General features: G+C 39.9%; 1 protein-coding gene across 2 annotated transcripts in view; it reads right to left on the minus strand.

Moving 5' to 3' along the window:
• The window catches only part of LOC134348567 (juxtaposed with another zinc finger protein 1-like), a 449,355-nt gene that overhangs the window by 96,555 nt on the left and 339,164 nt on the right, over nt 1-13,636 (minus strand). Inside the window, exon 6 of one of the 2 annotated variants that reach the window (XR_010018449.1) lies at nt 4,985-5,133. The exons of the other annotated variant lie outside the window; for it this stretch is intronic. The gene's annotated coding sequence lies outside the window, so the exon portion shown is untranslated. The remainder of the gene's footprint in view (nt 1-4,984; nt 5,134-13,636) is intronic. 2 annotated transcript variants of the gene reach the window in all.

Here is a 13,636-nt window from a genome sequence, read left to right on the forward strand (position 1 = left end):
TATTGAGAAAGTAAAGAGGCATTGGATCCAGGGGACATTGCTTTGTGAATCCAGAACTAGCTTGCCCACAGAGGCAAAGAGTGGTTGTAGACGGGTCATATTCTGCATGGAGGCCGGTGACCAGTGGTGTGCCTCAGGGATCTGTTCTGGGACCCCTACTGTTTGTGATTTTTATAAATTACCTGGATGAAGAAGTGGAGGGATGGGTTAGTAAATTTTCTGATGACACAAAGGTTGGGGCTGTTGTGGATAGTGTGGAGGGCTGTCAGAGGTTACAGCAGGACATTGATAGGATGCAAAACTGGACTGAGAAGTGGCAGATGGAGTTCAACCCAGATAAGTATGAGGTGGTTCATTTTGGTAGGTCAAATATGATGGCAGAATATAATATTAATGGTAAGACTCTTGGCAGTGTGGAGGATCAGAGGGATCTTGGGGTCCAAGTCCATAGGACATTCAATGCTGCTGTGCAGGTTGACTCTGTGGTTAGGAAGGCATACAGTGCATTGGCTTTCATCAATCATGGGATTGAGTTTAGGAGCCAAGTGGTAATGTTGCAGCTATATAGAACCCTGGTCAGACCCCACTTGGAGTACTGTGCTCATTTCTGGTCACCTCACTATAGGAAGGATGTGGAAACCATAGAAACGGTGCAGAGGAGATTTACAAGGATGTTGCCTGGATTGGGGAGCATGCCTTATGAGAATAGGTTGAGTGAACTTGGCCTTTTCTCCTTGGAGTGATGGAGGATGAGAGGTGACCTGATAGAGGTGTATAAAATGATGAGAGACATGAATCATGTGGATAGTCAGAGGCTTTTTCCCAGGGCTGAAATGGCTAGCATGAGGGGGCACAGTTTTAAGGTGCTTGGAAGTAGGTACAAAAGAGATGTCAGGGGTAAGTTTTTTTTACACAGCGAGTGGTGAGTGTGTGGAATGGGCTGCCGGCAACAGTGGTGGAGGCGGATACGATAGGGTCCTTTAAGAGTCTCCAGGACAGGTACATGGAGCTCAGAAAAATAGAGGGCTATGGGTAACCCTTGGTAATTTCTAAAGTAAGGACATGTTCGGCACCGCTTTGTGGGCCGAAGGGCCTGTATTGTGCTGTAGGTTTTCTATGTTTCTATGTTAATATGAGAATTGTCCTTGACAGTCCTGGCAAGGTAGCCTGCTCCTCTCCCTTCCCTGCCCTACAACCATCAGCAGCTGGTCTAAAGTGGCATGTTCTCTGCTCATTTTTGCTGCCATACTGTATCAGAACGGGATACCTTATTAATGAACCATAATGGGAGCAACTTGTTTGTTTTGAAGTTAAGTATTGGAAATGCTAAAAATTCAGAAAAAAACAAACAAAAAGTCCTTGAATACTCAACAGGCAGCCAGGCAGCGTCAGTGATGAGAAAAGGAACTAATGTTTCAGACTGATGACCTTTCTTTTAATTCCAATGAAAGGTCATTGACTTTAAAGGTAAGCTCTGTTTAAAGGTTCAAAGGTTTATTTATTATCAAATTAGGAAAGCAGTGTACAACTCTGAGATTCATCTTCTCCAGATAGCCACGAAACCAAGAAAAAACCATGGAAGTCAGTTCAGTGAGAAACAGCAAACCTACCCCAACTCCTCCCCCGCACAAAAAAGAACAGCAACACGGCCATCAACCTCCCTCCCCCACATGAAACACAGCAAGAACATTGGCCCCCAAATGCCCCTCTCCCTACACAAAAAAAACACAAAAAGAACATCGACCACAAACTCCCTTCCCACCCGCACAAAATGCAACAAGTATATTGGCCTCCAAATCTCCCTCTCCCTGCAGAAAGAAACTAACAAAAATATGCTGCAAGAACATCGACCCCCCCAAATCCCCCTCCCACACACAAAAAAGAGAAAATAATGGGATAAAAATACAGAATATAAAAAACTATAAGTCTGAAAAAAAGTCCACAGTCTACAATCTAAGTCCATATCCAAAAACACAGTAAATTCTGTAACATTGGTAAGAGCTTATTGTGTAAGCTCGTTTTTTAGGTCTGAACATCACCTGTAGGTGCCACATCCAAGAAAGCTCACCAATGCCTCGACTTTGTTAGAAGGCAAAAGAAATGTGGCATGTCTCCGCCAATCCTTACCAATTTTAACCAATGCACCATAGAAAGGATCCTATCTGCTCTGCACATGACCACAAGAAACTGCAGAGGGTCACGGACACCGCTCAGCACAGCTCCGAAATCAGCCTCCCCTCCATGGACTCTATTCCTACCTCTCACTCCCTCAGTAAAGCAACCAGCATAAGCAAAGCCTCCACCTACCCCAGACCTTCTCTCTTCTCCCCTCTCCCATTGGGTAGAAGGTACAAGTACCCAAAAGCACATAATACTAGGCTCAAGGACAGTTTTTACCTCACTGTTATAAGCAACACTCACAACACGCTGGAGGAACTCAGCAGGTCGGGCAGCATCCATGGAAACAATGAGTCGACGTTTCCGGCAGGAACCCTTCATCAGGACTGTAGAGGGAAGGGGCAGAGGCCCTATAAAGAAGGTGGGGGAGGGTGGAAAGGAGAAGGCTGGTAGGTCCAGCTGAAAACCCAGTAATTTGAAAGACAAAGGGGTGGGGGAGGGGAAGCAGGGAGGTGATAGGTAGCAAAACAATGGGTAGTAGAAGGAGGGGGAACCACGAGGGAGGTGCTAGGCAGCTGGAGGAGGGGCAGAGTGAAATAGGGATAGGGGAAGGGAGGGGGAGGGAATTACCGGAAGCTGGAGAATTCTATGTTCATACCAAGGGGCTGGAGACTACCTAACCTAGACGGTATATGAGGTGTTGCTCCTCCAACCTGAGTTTAGCCTCCTCCTCTACTGCCATGATGAGGCTAAACTCAGGTTGGAAGAGCAAAACCTCATATACCATCTAGTTAGTCTCCAGCCCCTTGGTATGAACATAGAATTCTCCAACTTCCGGTAATTCCCTCCCCCTCCCTTCCCCTATCCCTATTTCACTCTGCCCCCTCCCTCAGCTGCCTATCACCTCCCTCATGGTTCCACCTCCTTCTACTACCCATTGTTTTCCTGCCTATCACCTCCCTGCTTCCCCTCCCCCACCCCTTTGTCTTTCAAATTACTGGTTTTTCAACTGGACCTACCAGCTTTCTCCTTCCCACCCTCCCCCCAACCTTCTTTATAGGGTCTCTGCCCCTTTCCTCTTCAGCCCGGATGAAGGGTTCATAGAACATAGAAAAGTACAGCACTGTACAGGCCCTTCAGCCCACAATGTTGTGCCGACCCTCAAACCCTGCCTCCCATATAAACCCCACCTTAAATTCCTCCATATACCTGTCTAGTAGTCTCTTAAACTTCACTAGTGTATCTGCCTCTACCACTGACTCAGGCAGTGCATTCCACACACCAACCACTCTCCGAGTAAAAAACCTTCCTCTAATATCCCCCTTGAACTTCCCACCCCTTACCTTAAAGCCATGTTCTCTTGTATTGAGCAGTGGTGCCCTGGGGAAGAGGCGGTGGCTGTCCACTCTATCTATTCCTCTTATTATCTTGTACACCTCTATCATGTCTCCTCTCATCCTCCTTCTCTCCAAAGAGTAAAGCCCTAGCTCCCTTAATCTCTGATCATAATGCATACTCTCTAAACCAGGCAGCATCCTGGTAAATCTCCTCTGTACCCTTTCCAATGCTTCTACATCCTTCCTACAGTGAGGCAACCAGAACTGGACACAGTACTCCAAGTGTGGCCTAACCAGAGTTTTATAGAGCTGCATCATTTCATCGTGACTCTTAAACTCTATCCCTCGACTTATGAAAGCTAACACCCCATAAGCTTTCCTAACTACCCTACCTGGCCCGAAACATTGACTCATCGTTTCCACAGATGCTGCCCGACCTGCTGAGTTCCTCCAGCGTGTTGTGAGTGTTGCTTTGATCCCAGCATCTGCAGATTATTTTGGGTTCACTGTTATAAGACTATTAAGTAGGTCCCCAGTATGATAAATTGAACTCTTGACCTCATAATCTAACCCTGTTATGAGCTCTACCTTATTGGTTATCTACACTGCACTTTCTCACTCTCTCTGTAGCAGTAACACTTCATTCTGTATTATTATTGTTTTATCTTGTTCTGCCTCAATGCACTGTGTAATGATTTGATCTGTATGAATAGTATGTAAGGGTGTTGCATGAAGGGTACAGCTTACATTTGGTATTTTGCACTTCCAAGAGCTCTCGTAGCATCCAAAAAAGATATATGTTGGTGAACAAAAACGTTTCACCCATATCTCAAAAGGAAAGTGTTTCAAGGAGTCAAAGCATCACCAGAAAGGTTAAATGACAGAGTATTCATTCAGTTATTAAAGATATAATTCCATTAAAAAGCATAATTATTACATCATGGCTTGATGTGAATAATTTAGTTCTTAAATGTGTAGTGCTTCAACAGAGTACAATTATCACTTTAAAATTATAGAGAAATTAATGGGAATGATTTAGGATTTGTAATAACATAACAGTTCTTCACTTGGGAATTGCAGGGAAAATATTGCAAGCAAATTCTATTATATATACAATGAAAAACAATAGTATGGAAAATTTTGGCAGACTCGTATCAATCGTTTCAATAACTGCAAGTGACTGATAATTTTGTTCTGCTTTTAAATCCATTAAATAATGCAGGCTTCATATTTTAAATATTTAATGAGATTTCTTTTTGAAGAGAAAAAGTTGGAAATTTCAAGATTTTCACCACACCACAGATAGCAATAGTTAATGAGTTTTTACAGTGCCTCAGCATGCCCTGCAACCAACATGCAAAAGAATGTTGTGCCCCACTAAACCAATCTTTTATATTTACCTCGTTGCTTAATTAACCTTATGATTTTTTGCCAAATTAATACATGCAGTATGAGTTAAACAGCATACGTTATGAAGCCCCATGGGATATAATTTAATTCTTGCTTTGTTCCACCGTCCCATAACTCACCAACAACAAAAATTGTTTTGTGAATTATCAGGTCAACCCACTTGTGAGATCTAAATCTTATCCCATGGGTGTTTGTAATATATCCTCTACCATCGCAATGGCCTTCTGTAATTGCTGTGAACTCGCTGTCTGCCATTTGCTGCCAGAGTCTGTAAAATAACAAACAGCAATGAGTAGGTTCAAGGTAGTTATACAAATCTCAAAGTTCAAATAACATAAACTACTTGAGCTCCACTCTCCTGGTTTATGATGTCAACTGGCTCTCTTGATTGTGTAAGTGCTTTTTGACACACAACTAGCCGCCTATTATTGGATATATTGTCGCTCAAGGAGCAGTTTTGTTTCTGCTGTAAGCTGCACAGGTTGTTTTAATGGAATGATTATGTCTGCCCTGGCCAAATTCTCCTGTCCAGACAAAAGCAAACAAACCTAATAAGACAAGCCAAGTTTCATTAGGGCTGCATGGTTCACTGTTACCAGCTTAATGATGCCATAAAGATTTTCTTTTCAAATTTCCGATGGACATTTGTCTCAGTTGTTAGAATAACTAAAACACAAGGTTGTCATTTTAAATACTTAAAGTTAAAGAAAAGTTTATCAAAGTCAGAAATTTGTGAATTTCGGAGATAACCTTTTACTTTTATTGATCAGTTTACCAAATGTCATCTGATAGGTGAGATATAATGGCTGCTCCTAATGTTATTTACAGACAGATGCACAAGCAAAGACAGAGTCATTGTAGCATTGAATCCCACTGAGCTTCAGTTAAAATGACAAGGATCTATATGGAGGTGGCAGATTTTCATGGTTGTTTGATTAACCAAGGGCAGATTAACAAATCACTATTCACATTTGAATGTTTAATATACTTGGACTGTGTCTATAGGGGAAGAAAATCACATCCTTTGAAGGAAATATTGAGCCAGAATTTCTGCTGTACAAATGCAAAGATTATGGAGGCTTATGCCTAAGTATACATTTGGGGAAAGTCTTTTTTCTGTTCTGTATTCACACTAAATTAAGCATTCAGATATTAAGTTCCATGCTTTAAGAAAGAAATTCTCATATTCATTCATAGGTTGATTCCGAATAATTTATTTGCATTCCCAGTAATGAAACGTTTCTATCATTCTGACATTTATCCATATGGGAATAAGAAATACCACAAGTATTTGTACTGCGCGAAGATGATGGTTGATAAATGAACAAAGAGCAAAATATTGCAGATGTAGGAAATCTGGGGAAAAAAAGGAGACGCCAGAAACATTCTGTAGGATGGGAGGTATCAGTGGAGAGAAGGGTGGACTCATGTTCCAGTTCAGTGGTCTGGACCTAACATTTCTGGGTGCAGGTTCTTGTGATAATTGAGTGGACAAGGGAGCCTGCAGCTGTATATTGTCCTGGGTTTTAAGGGTAGTGAGATAGAAAAAGTACAGTGCTAGGCATGGAGGGGGATCATAAATTGAAGTCCAGGGGAGGCAGGGGTTCCCAACCTTTTTTATGCCATGGACCAATACCATTAAGCAAGGGGCCCATGGACCTCTGATGGGAGGGTTTATTGATTAGGCGTGCTTTGGAGGCAAGCTTGCTGGGTGAGAAGGTAACACTTTTGCACCTCCTGGGATGAATTAAATTCCTCTGATGACTTTCAGCACCTTTTACCTGCTGATAGTTCCTTTTCAATACCATTAGTTAAATAAAATGTAGTTGTAAACATAGAGTCACGCATCCTCTGCCAAAACTACCTGTCTCCTTTTAGCGGGTTTGTCACCACCCCTTCCCAGCTCTCGCAGTTTGTGGGTTAAAGCCAAAGGATCTGAATCAGGAAATATGTCCAATAAGTTTCAAAAAATTTCTTTGTGAAAATGCCGGTGAGTAACTATTTACTGAAATACTTGACAGATCCTTATCGGATTGATGTGTTAGGAAAACAGATTTCATCAGCAACCCACATCAGAATGAGAAACTTGTGGTAACAGTAGACAAGGGAAGTTGTAAGCATCCTTGTAACAGCAGGAGGGGATTTTAACTAGCTCACTTGGGGTTGACGGATGCTGTATGTCACATAGCACAAAAACAGGCCCTTTGGCCCATCATTTCTACACTAACCTTTTTGCCCATCTACACTAATTCCATTTTTCCTCATACTCCTTTTTAAGGATCTGTTTAAATGCCTCTTAAATATAGTAATGTAGTTATCTGATTGCACCTTTTGGCAGTGGGATCCAGCTATCATCTATAGTTAATCTGAAGCAGAGATTATTCCGAATAGCCTATTTTTCATTCTGGTGATCAGTTTTGAATTTTTCTTTCCTATCAGGTTCCCCTGTGTCTCTTCCACTTTCCAAATTGCTGATCACAACCAAATCACATTTACCCCCGCTACTTCATATTAGCTAAGAACCCTGACATCTTGGTGAAGACTTCAGCCACTAGCTTGCTGCATCTGCACTTACTAATCTCAGATAGCTCTGCTTTTTTTTAGGTGGTTTGTTTCATCCAGGAATTAATATTCATTTCTTTCCCCCACCTTCTTCTTTGCTCAAGATCCATATTCCATGAGCTGAAGAATTTATGTCAGAATTTATTAATTTACCGATACCGCACATTTGGCAAAAACAGAGATTTTATTTCAAGGCTTTTTTTTGATGAACCTACACACAAAAATCAATGAGCATCACTGGTAAGATAAAGCTCAAAGCCAACCTTTCTTGAGAATGCAATAAGTGCTTAACTCTTCTCGTAACGTGCTTTCCATTGAATAATACTGCATTTTTAATATTGCACGTTGCATACAACGTTTATAAGGCATGGATGTTGGGGAGCAACTTTAATACCTACATTATCAGCTACTCACATTATAAGTGAAACTAACATTTATCTAATTTTGGAAACCTTCCTTTTTAAGATAATGCATCATGATTTTCACCCCACTCACCCCCTATTCTATGCTCTTTCTGTGTACCACAGGAACAAATTTGCAGCATTGAAATGCCAGTCCTCTCTCGAAACTTAACTGCTCTCTCCACAGTACATCCATTGTTAGAAGGGACTTTCAGAAACAAAGGTGCTGGGAATATTGCTCCCTCGCTGGGATCCTAGATGCATTATTTTTTTACTGAATATGTTATATCAAGGTTGTGCTATATATTATTCAACAAGAATATTATCATGAAGTATGTTGTAATAAAAGTAATGGAAAGTTACATTAGTTATGTAGCTCATTTCAAACAGATTAGGAAATACAGTATCGACCATTGTGCAAACCTTCAGCACACTGGCTGATCTAACACAATAAAGCTGAGTTTACTTACTCACTTTTTCAGATATACAGTATGTACTCCAGACCACTTACTTAAAATACACATTTTGCCAGTCACGTCTACCTGATTTTCATTCTTTTGCTGTACTTACAGCTTTTGCTGCCATTTAGTTTTACACGGGGATTTAATGTGCTTTTCACTAACGATGTGCCAGGAGAGGAAGACTGGAGGAATGTGGAGCAACATGAAGAGAGTGCTAAAGATCCTTAATATGTCAATCGACAAAAAATACACATATAACCATATTGACTGAGCACACTAAGCACTTACAGAAAAGGAAGGCCATTCTCTGGGTCTGAAACTATCCCTATGCTTGGGTTATTTCTACATCTTAATGCTTTTTACTGATCCTTGGCTTTCTGCCTGTGTCCCTCTACTCAGGGCTCAATACACTGACGATTGTATCATACATCACAAATTAATGCTGAAGATCTTCAGTTGAATATACACATTCACACTGCTTTATAATATATCAAATTGCTGTGTGGTAAGTAACAGAATCTCTATGCCCTCTATTTTCAAGCTTACAAATTCATATAACTGGTAAATGTATAGACGTCCATGGACCAAATATTTTCTTAATTAGCCCCCGTAATTTTAGCAGACGGCTTGTATAAATCTTGTTTGCGCCTTGCAGACATGGCTTCTGAAATAACAACTTCAAATTGTAGAATTCTCTCTAGGATATTCCCAGTGAGAAATCCCAACAATAATTTCTTTTTGGATCAGAAGTTCTTATCAACTGTTCATAAATTGGAAAAGCCTGACTGTAATGTCTTCAATAGATTTTGGCCAGGTACTGAAACTGGTTCCAAATTATTAAACACATTATTTTACAAAACATGATCTTTCATCGAAAGTGTGAGGAAATTGACTGACATATGCTAGACTGACAATATTCAGTATGCTGAGCAATGAAAACATGAATAATTGGGGAACATTTTATGCTTGGATCAGGATAATACATTAAAATGTTATGCCTGCATCAGGAATTTTACATGATGGAATAGCTCGGGTGAATCAGAATTCTGTTCTTCAATCAAAGTTTTGCTGGAAACCAGCTATGCATGTAGCTACACAAAGACTTTAATCTCCACTGTTTTAAGATAAATATGAATTTATTAAAAGAAAAAAAAAGAATCTTTAGACATGATTTGAACTTAGATGCATGAGAAAGCTTTTCTTCATTCAAGACCAAACCACAGAAATGCTTCCTTTAAATTAAATCTGTATAGAAGCTTGTGCTATTCAAGGCTGATGTAAGTGACCCGCTCTTTAAATAAGTATGTAGCTGTATGTCAGTTGTGCTCCAGTCCCTCTCACAGTGGTCACAGCAGGCATATTATTACTGCCTCTGATTCCAGAAACGAAATGAGCCATGGCAAGAATGAAAGTAGAACATAACCCAAAAACAAGCACATTTTTGTCATGGGACTCAGCCTATAGATTTTAGTCCTTAATCTGTAGTCCTTAAGAAACCACTGTAAAATAAGGACAAAATAATATTGTAGGGTTCTGTACCTAAACCAGAATCTAAATAATTAGAAAGCCAGATTTTCTAATGAGTTAAAGTTTATTTCCATGGTAATAAACAGAATAGAACTACATGATATGGTTACTTACTTAATTAGAGTATGCTGGCAGAATTCATCTCAGCAGTAGCAGTTCCCTATTACTTGCCACAGTGCAGTTAAATGGAGACCAAAGGATTGTACTAACCTTCCTTCAACACTTTCCTGTGATGCCACCCAAATCAAACTCAACTTACTGCTGTTTAGACCAGAAGACCATAGGAGCAGAATTAGACCATTCAGCTCATTGAGTCTAGTACACCATGTGATGATGATTGACTTATTTTCCCTCTCAACCCCTTATAATGGTGCATGGCAAGTAAAACTTGTGCTGCCATGACAAAAAGTTAGACTTTGCCTGTGTATTTGTTTAGTTGTATGTAGCTTAATGGTCTGTAATGACTTTTATTGCTATGTGTTTTGCTTTGTTCTCTCCACCCCTCCCCTTTCTCTGCAACTTAAATTTGTTTGGTAATATTTCTTCAGTTGTTATGAAAGTTCATCAAAATAAACTATTACCTCCATTTTCTCTCTCTCTCCACAGATGGAGCTTGACTTGCTGAGCATTTCTAGTATCTTCTACTTTTATTTTAAGACTAAATGCAATGCTAAATCAGCTGTGCAGAATGCAACACTTTGCACTGGTGTACGAGTTTCTGATTGGTAATCCCTATAAATGTTCATGAGCAATATAGAACAAGGGGCATGAGATAGAATTTGGAGATTGGAAAAGATACGTCGGAAGGTAGGAGCTCAGAAGTTTGCTATTCCTTATAAACAGATACCTCAAGGTCATAGAATAAGAAAATCTTAGTCAGATTCTCAACTACCCTTTTAGTAAGTGTGTTGATTAGTAGCTGGTGCTCTGTTATTCATTTTGGGAGGCCAAACATCTTTGTCTACATTGCAATCAAGTTACTGCTACCTTGAATTTCTTGACCACCAGGTATTATCGGGCAGCTTTTGGCAACCTTTGCCATATAGACACCACTGGATAATGATTAGTTATCCCAGGTATGTTATCTGCTTCAGATCTATCCTAAAGATACCCAAGCAACAAATGCAGTACAGTTACTAGGGTTGCCAAAGTTGAAAAAAGCAATTCATTCAGCTTTGTGGTAGTCAAAGCAATCCAAATGATTGTGCAGGAAAATCCATAATTCCATTATCTCAGCTTTAAGTTTGAGTATTTCATTGATAATGCAGATAACAATTTTGGAAATGGTAAGGGTGCACCTTGTTAACTGGCTTTAATATAGTTAGATACAATTAAGTAACCAATGCCATGGTGCAATCTCAGATGAAAGATGATATGTGGGAGTGAATTACAGAAATAGAGATAGAATGGGAGAAGAACAAGCCTGAGAGCTACATGATAATTAAAGCTGCTGTGACTGAATATTAGACTGTCAGTAAAAGTGAAGAGTGTGACTTTCCTGAACAGATATTAGATTACATACAATTATTTCATTTAAACTGAATGAAAATCAATCTAAGGCTCTGCAATGTATCCAAATGTTACTAAAATGATATTTACGGGGAAATGCCAATTGAGAAAATCACTGATGTAGTACATTCATTGTTCGTACTGTGGAACAGAGACGTTACTGGGCACAGTAATTCTGCTGCCCTTTATCAGTTATTTTGGAACACACTGCCTGCAGATGTGGTGAACGCAGAATCTATTGTGGCCTTCCAGAGGGAATTGAATGAATATACGGGGACGAAAACTGTGCCAGGCTACGCAGTAAGGATTGGTGCAGGAATTCGATAGGTGTACTGGTAGGCTGTTGCTAAAAACATAATGGACCGAATAGTCCTCTGTAAAACAGTCTGTGTTTCTGTGATTCTTCCTGTAATTCCCCCTTCCCCAGCCAAACAATGGTCCATTCCTGATCAGGGAAGCAAGTCAATAATCATTACCCAACCCCAAAGATTGTTACACATTGGCTTTTTCTTGCTTTGTGCAGGTACTTTGAATGTAAAGAGAAACTTTCTGATTCAGTTGATATTTAAGTCACTTCATGTGGGGACCTCTGAATGTGAACTCTTGTTCTACTGCTCCATCATTTCCCATGGACCACTGCTTTCCTCTGTACATTACATTCTAGGCTATTCATTTCAAGTAATACAAATATTATTTGACCATAAGACCATAAGATATAGGAGCAGAAGTAGGCCATTTGGCCCATCGAGTCTGCTCCACTGTTTCATTATGGCTGATCCATTTTCCCTCTCAGCCCCAGTCCCCACATCCCTTCATGTCCTGACTAATCAAGAATCTATCATCTTCTGCCTTAAATATGTGTAAAGACCTGACCTCCATAGCCACCTGTGGCAATGAAATCCACAGATTCACCATTCTCTGGTTAAAGAAATTCCTCTTCATCTCCATTCTAAAAGGACGCCCCTCTATTCTCAGGCTGTGAGCTCTGGTCTTTGACTCCCCCACCACAGGAAACAGCCTCTCCACCTCCACTCTATCAAGGCCTTAATGGGTTATTCAGAATTAATAGAGTAAAGTTTTTAATAAAGTACATAGGGAAGACTTATTCCGTGTACTTCATGCTCTTGGGATGTCTCAATGTATTTCATAGTCAATGAATATTTTTAAAGTGTACTCACTGTTACTTTATAGGCAATTTGTGCACATCAAGATTCATATAAGTAACAAATGAGATAAATGACTATAGTATTGCTACTAACATTTAGTGTTCAGCATCTGTTGCAGAGCTACTGTAAGTTTTATCACCTTTTGAGACCACAGAGCTCAAAATTCATTGTGTTACTCGGTATAGCTGATGAAATTTAATGCTATTTTTTTCAAATGTTGTTCATGCCATTCCATTTTGTTTACTAAGAAAGTGAGTATTTCAAATACATTTTCCAACTGTGATATTTTACCATGTGTTTTCACTGCAGAGTTCCTCTACCACATGTGTTTTCAAGCGTAAGTATAGAGGAAAAAAAAATACTCCTGCTGCTGGAACTGGTGCCAAACCCCATTCAGTCTGGAAAAGATAATACATGACAAGCCACTAAGAGATACCCGCAGTAGATATGTGGAGTTGAAAATGATACAAATGTTTGTGTGTGTAAGTATTCGCAGCCATGCCCCAGGCAATGTTCAACTGCAACTACTGTCAGTGGCGTGGCCATTGCCAGGAAATTAACAACGCATCATTACTTGCTGTCCTAATCATGATGTCAGAGCATTTTCCTGCCTGTGCATAATTACTGAATGCTTTTACCCAAAAAAAAGAATCATTCAGCTATTGGGCCTATTTTACTAAAACCTATTGAAGACTGTCTGTCTGCTTTGTGGCTTAATGAACTATACTGAGGCATCACTGGTAGAAAGCTGGTCTATCTTGCATCTCAGACCTGAGCTTGTAGTCTGTATTATCAAAGCAATGCTGTTTTCACCTAGGATGAATAAATCAGCAATTTCCTTTAGTTTATCTTCACAGGATGCTGTTCTGGAATAAGTGAGCTTTTGTTGAGATTATGTGGTGTCTTACTTCTTTGCCTTCTTACTTATAAATTATTAATTATCTGTTATGACTGTTTATGTGCTATTTGTAACTACATGTTTAATGCAGTACATTAAGTAACATGCAGTTTATTAGTTTGAATACTAGCAATCTCATTGAGAAAATATGTATAATACTACAGAAACTTAACTAATAAAGTGGTCACTGAGTGTATATTATGAATGGTAAGGCACTAGGGAACCTAATGGACTAGGAAGACCGAGG

This window comes from Mobula hypostoma, chromosome 6 (genome assembly GCF_963921235.1).
Source record: "Mobula hypostoma chromosome 6, sMobHyp1.1, whole genome shotgun sequence".
In the NCBI taxonomy this organism is placed as follows: domain Eukaryota; kingdom Metazoa; phylum Chordata; class Chondrichthyes; order Myliobatiformes; family Myliobatidae; genus Mobula; species Mobula hypostoma.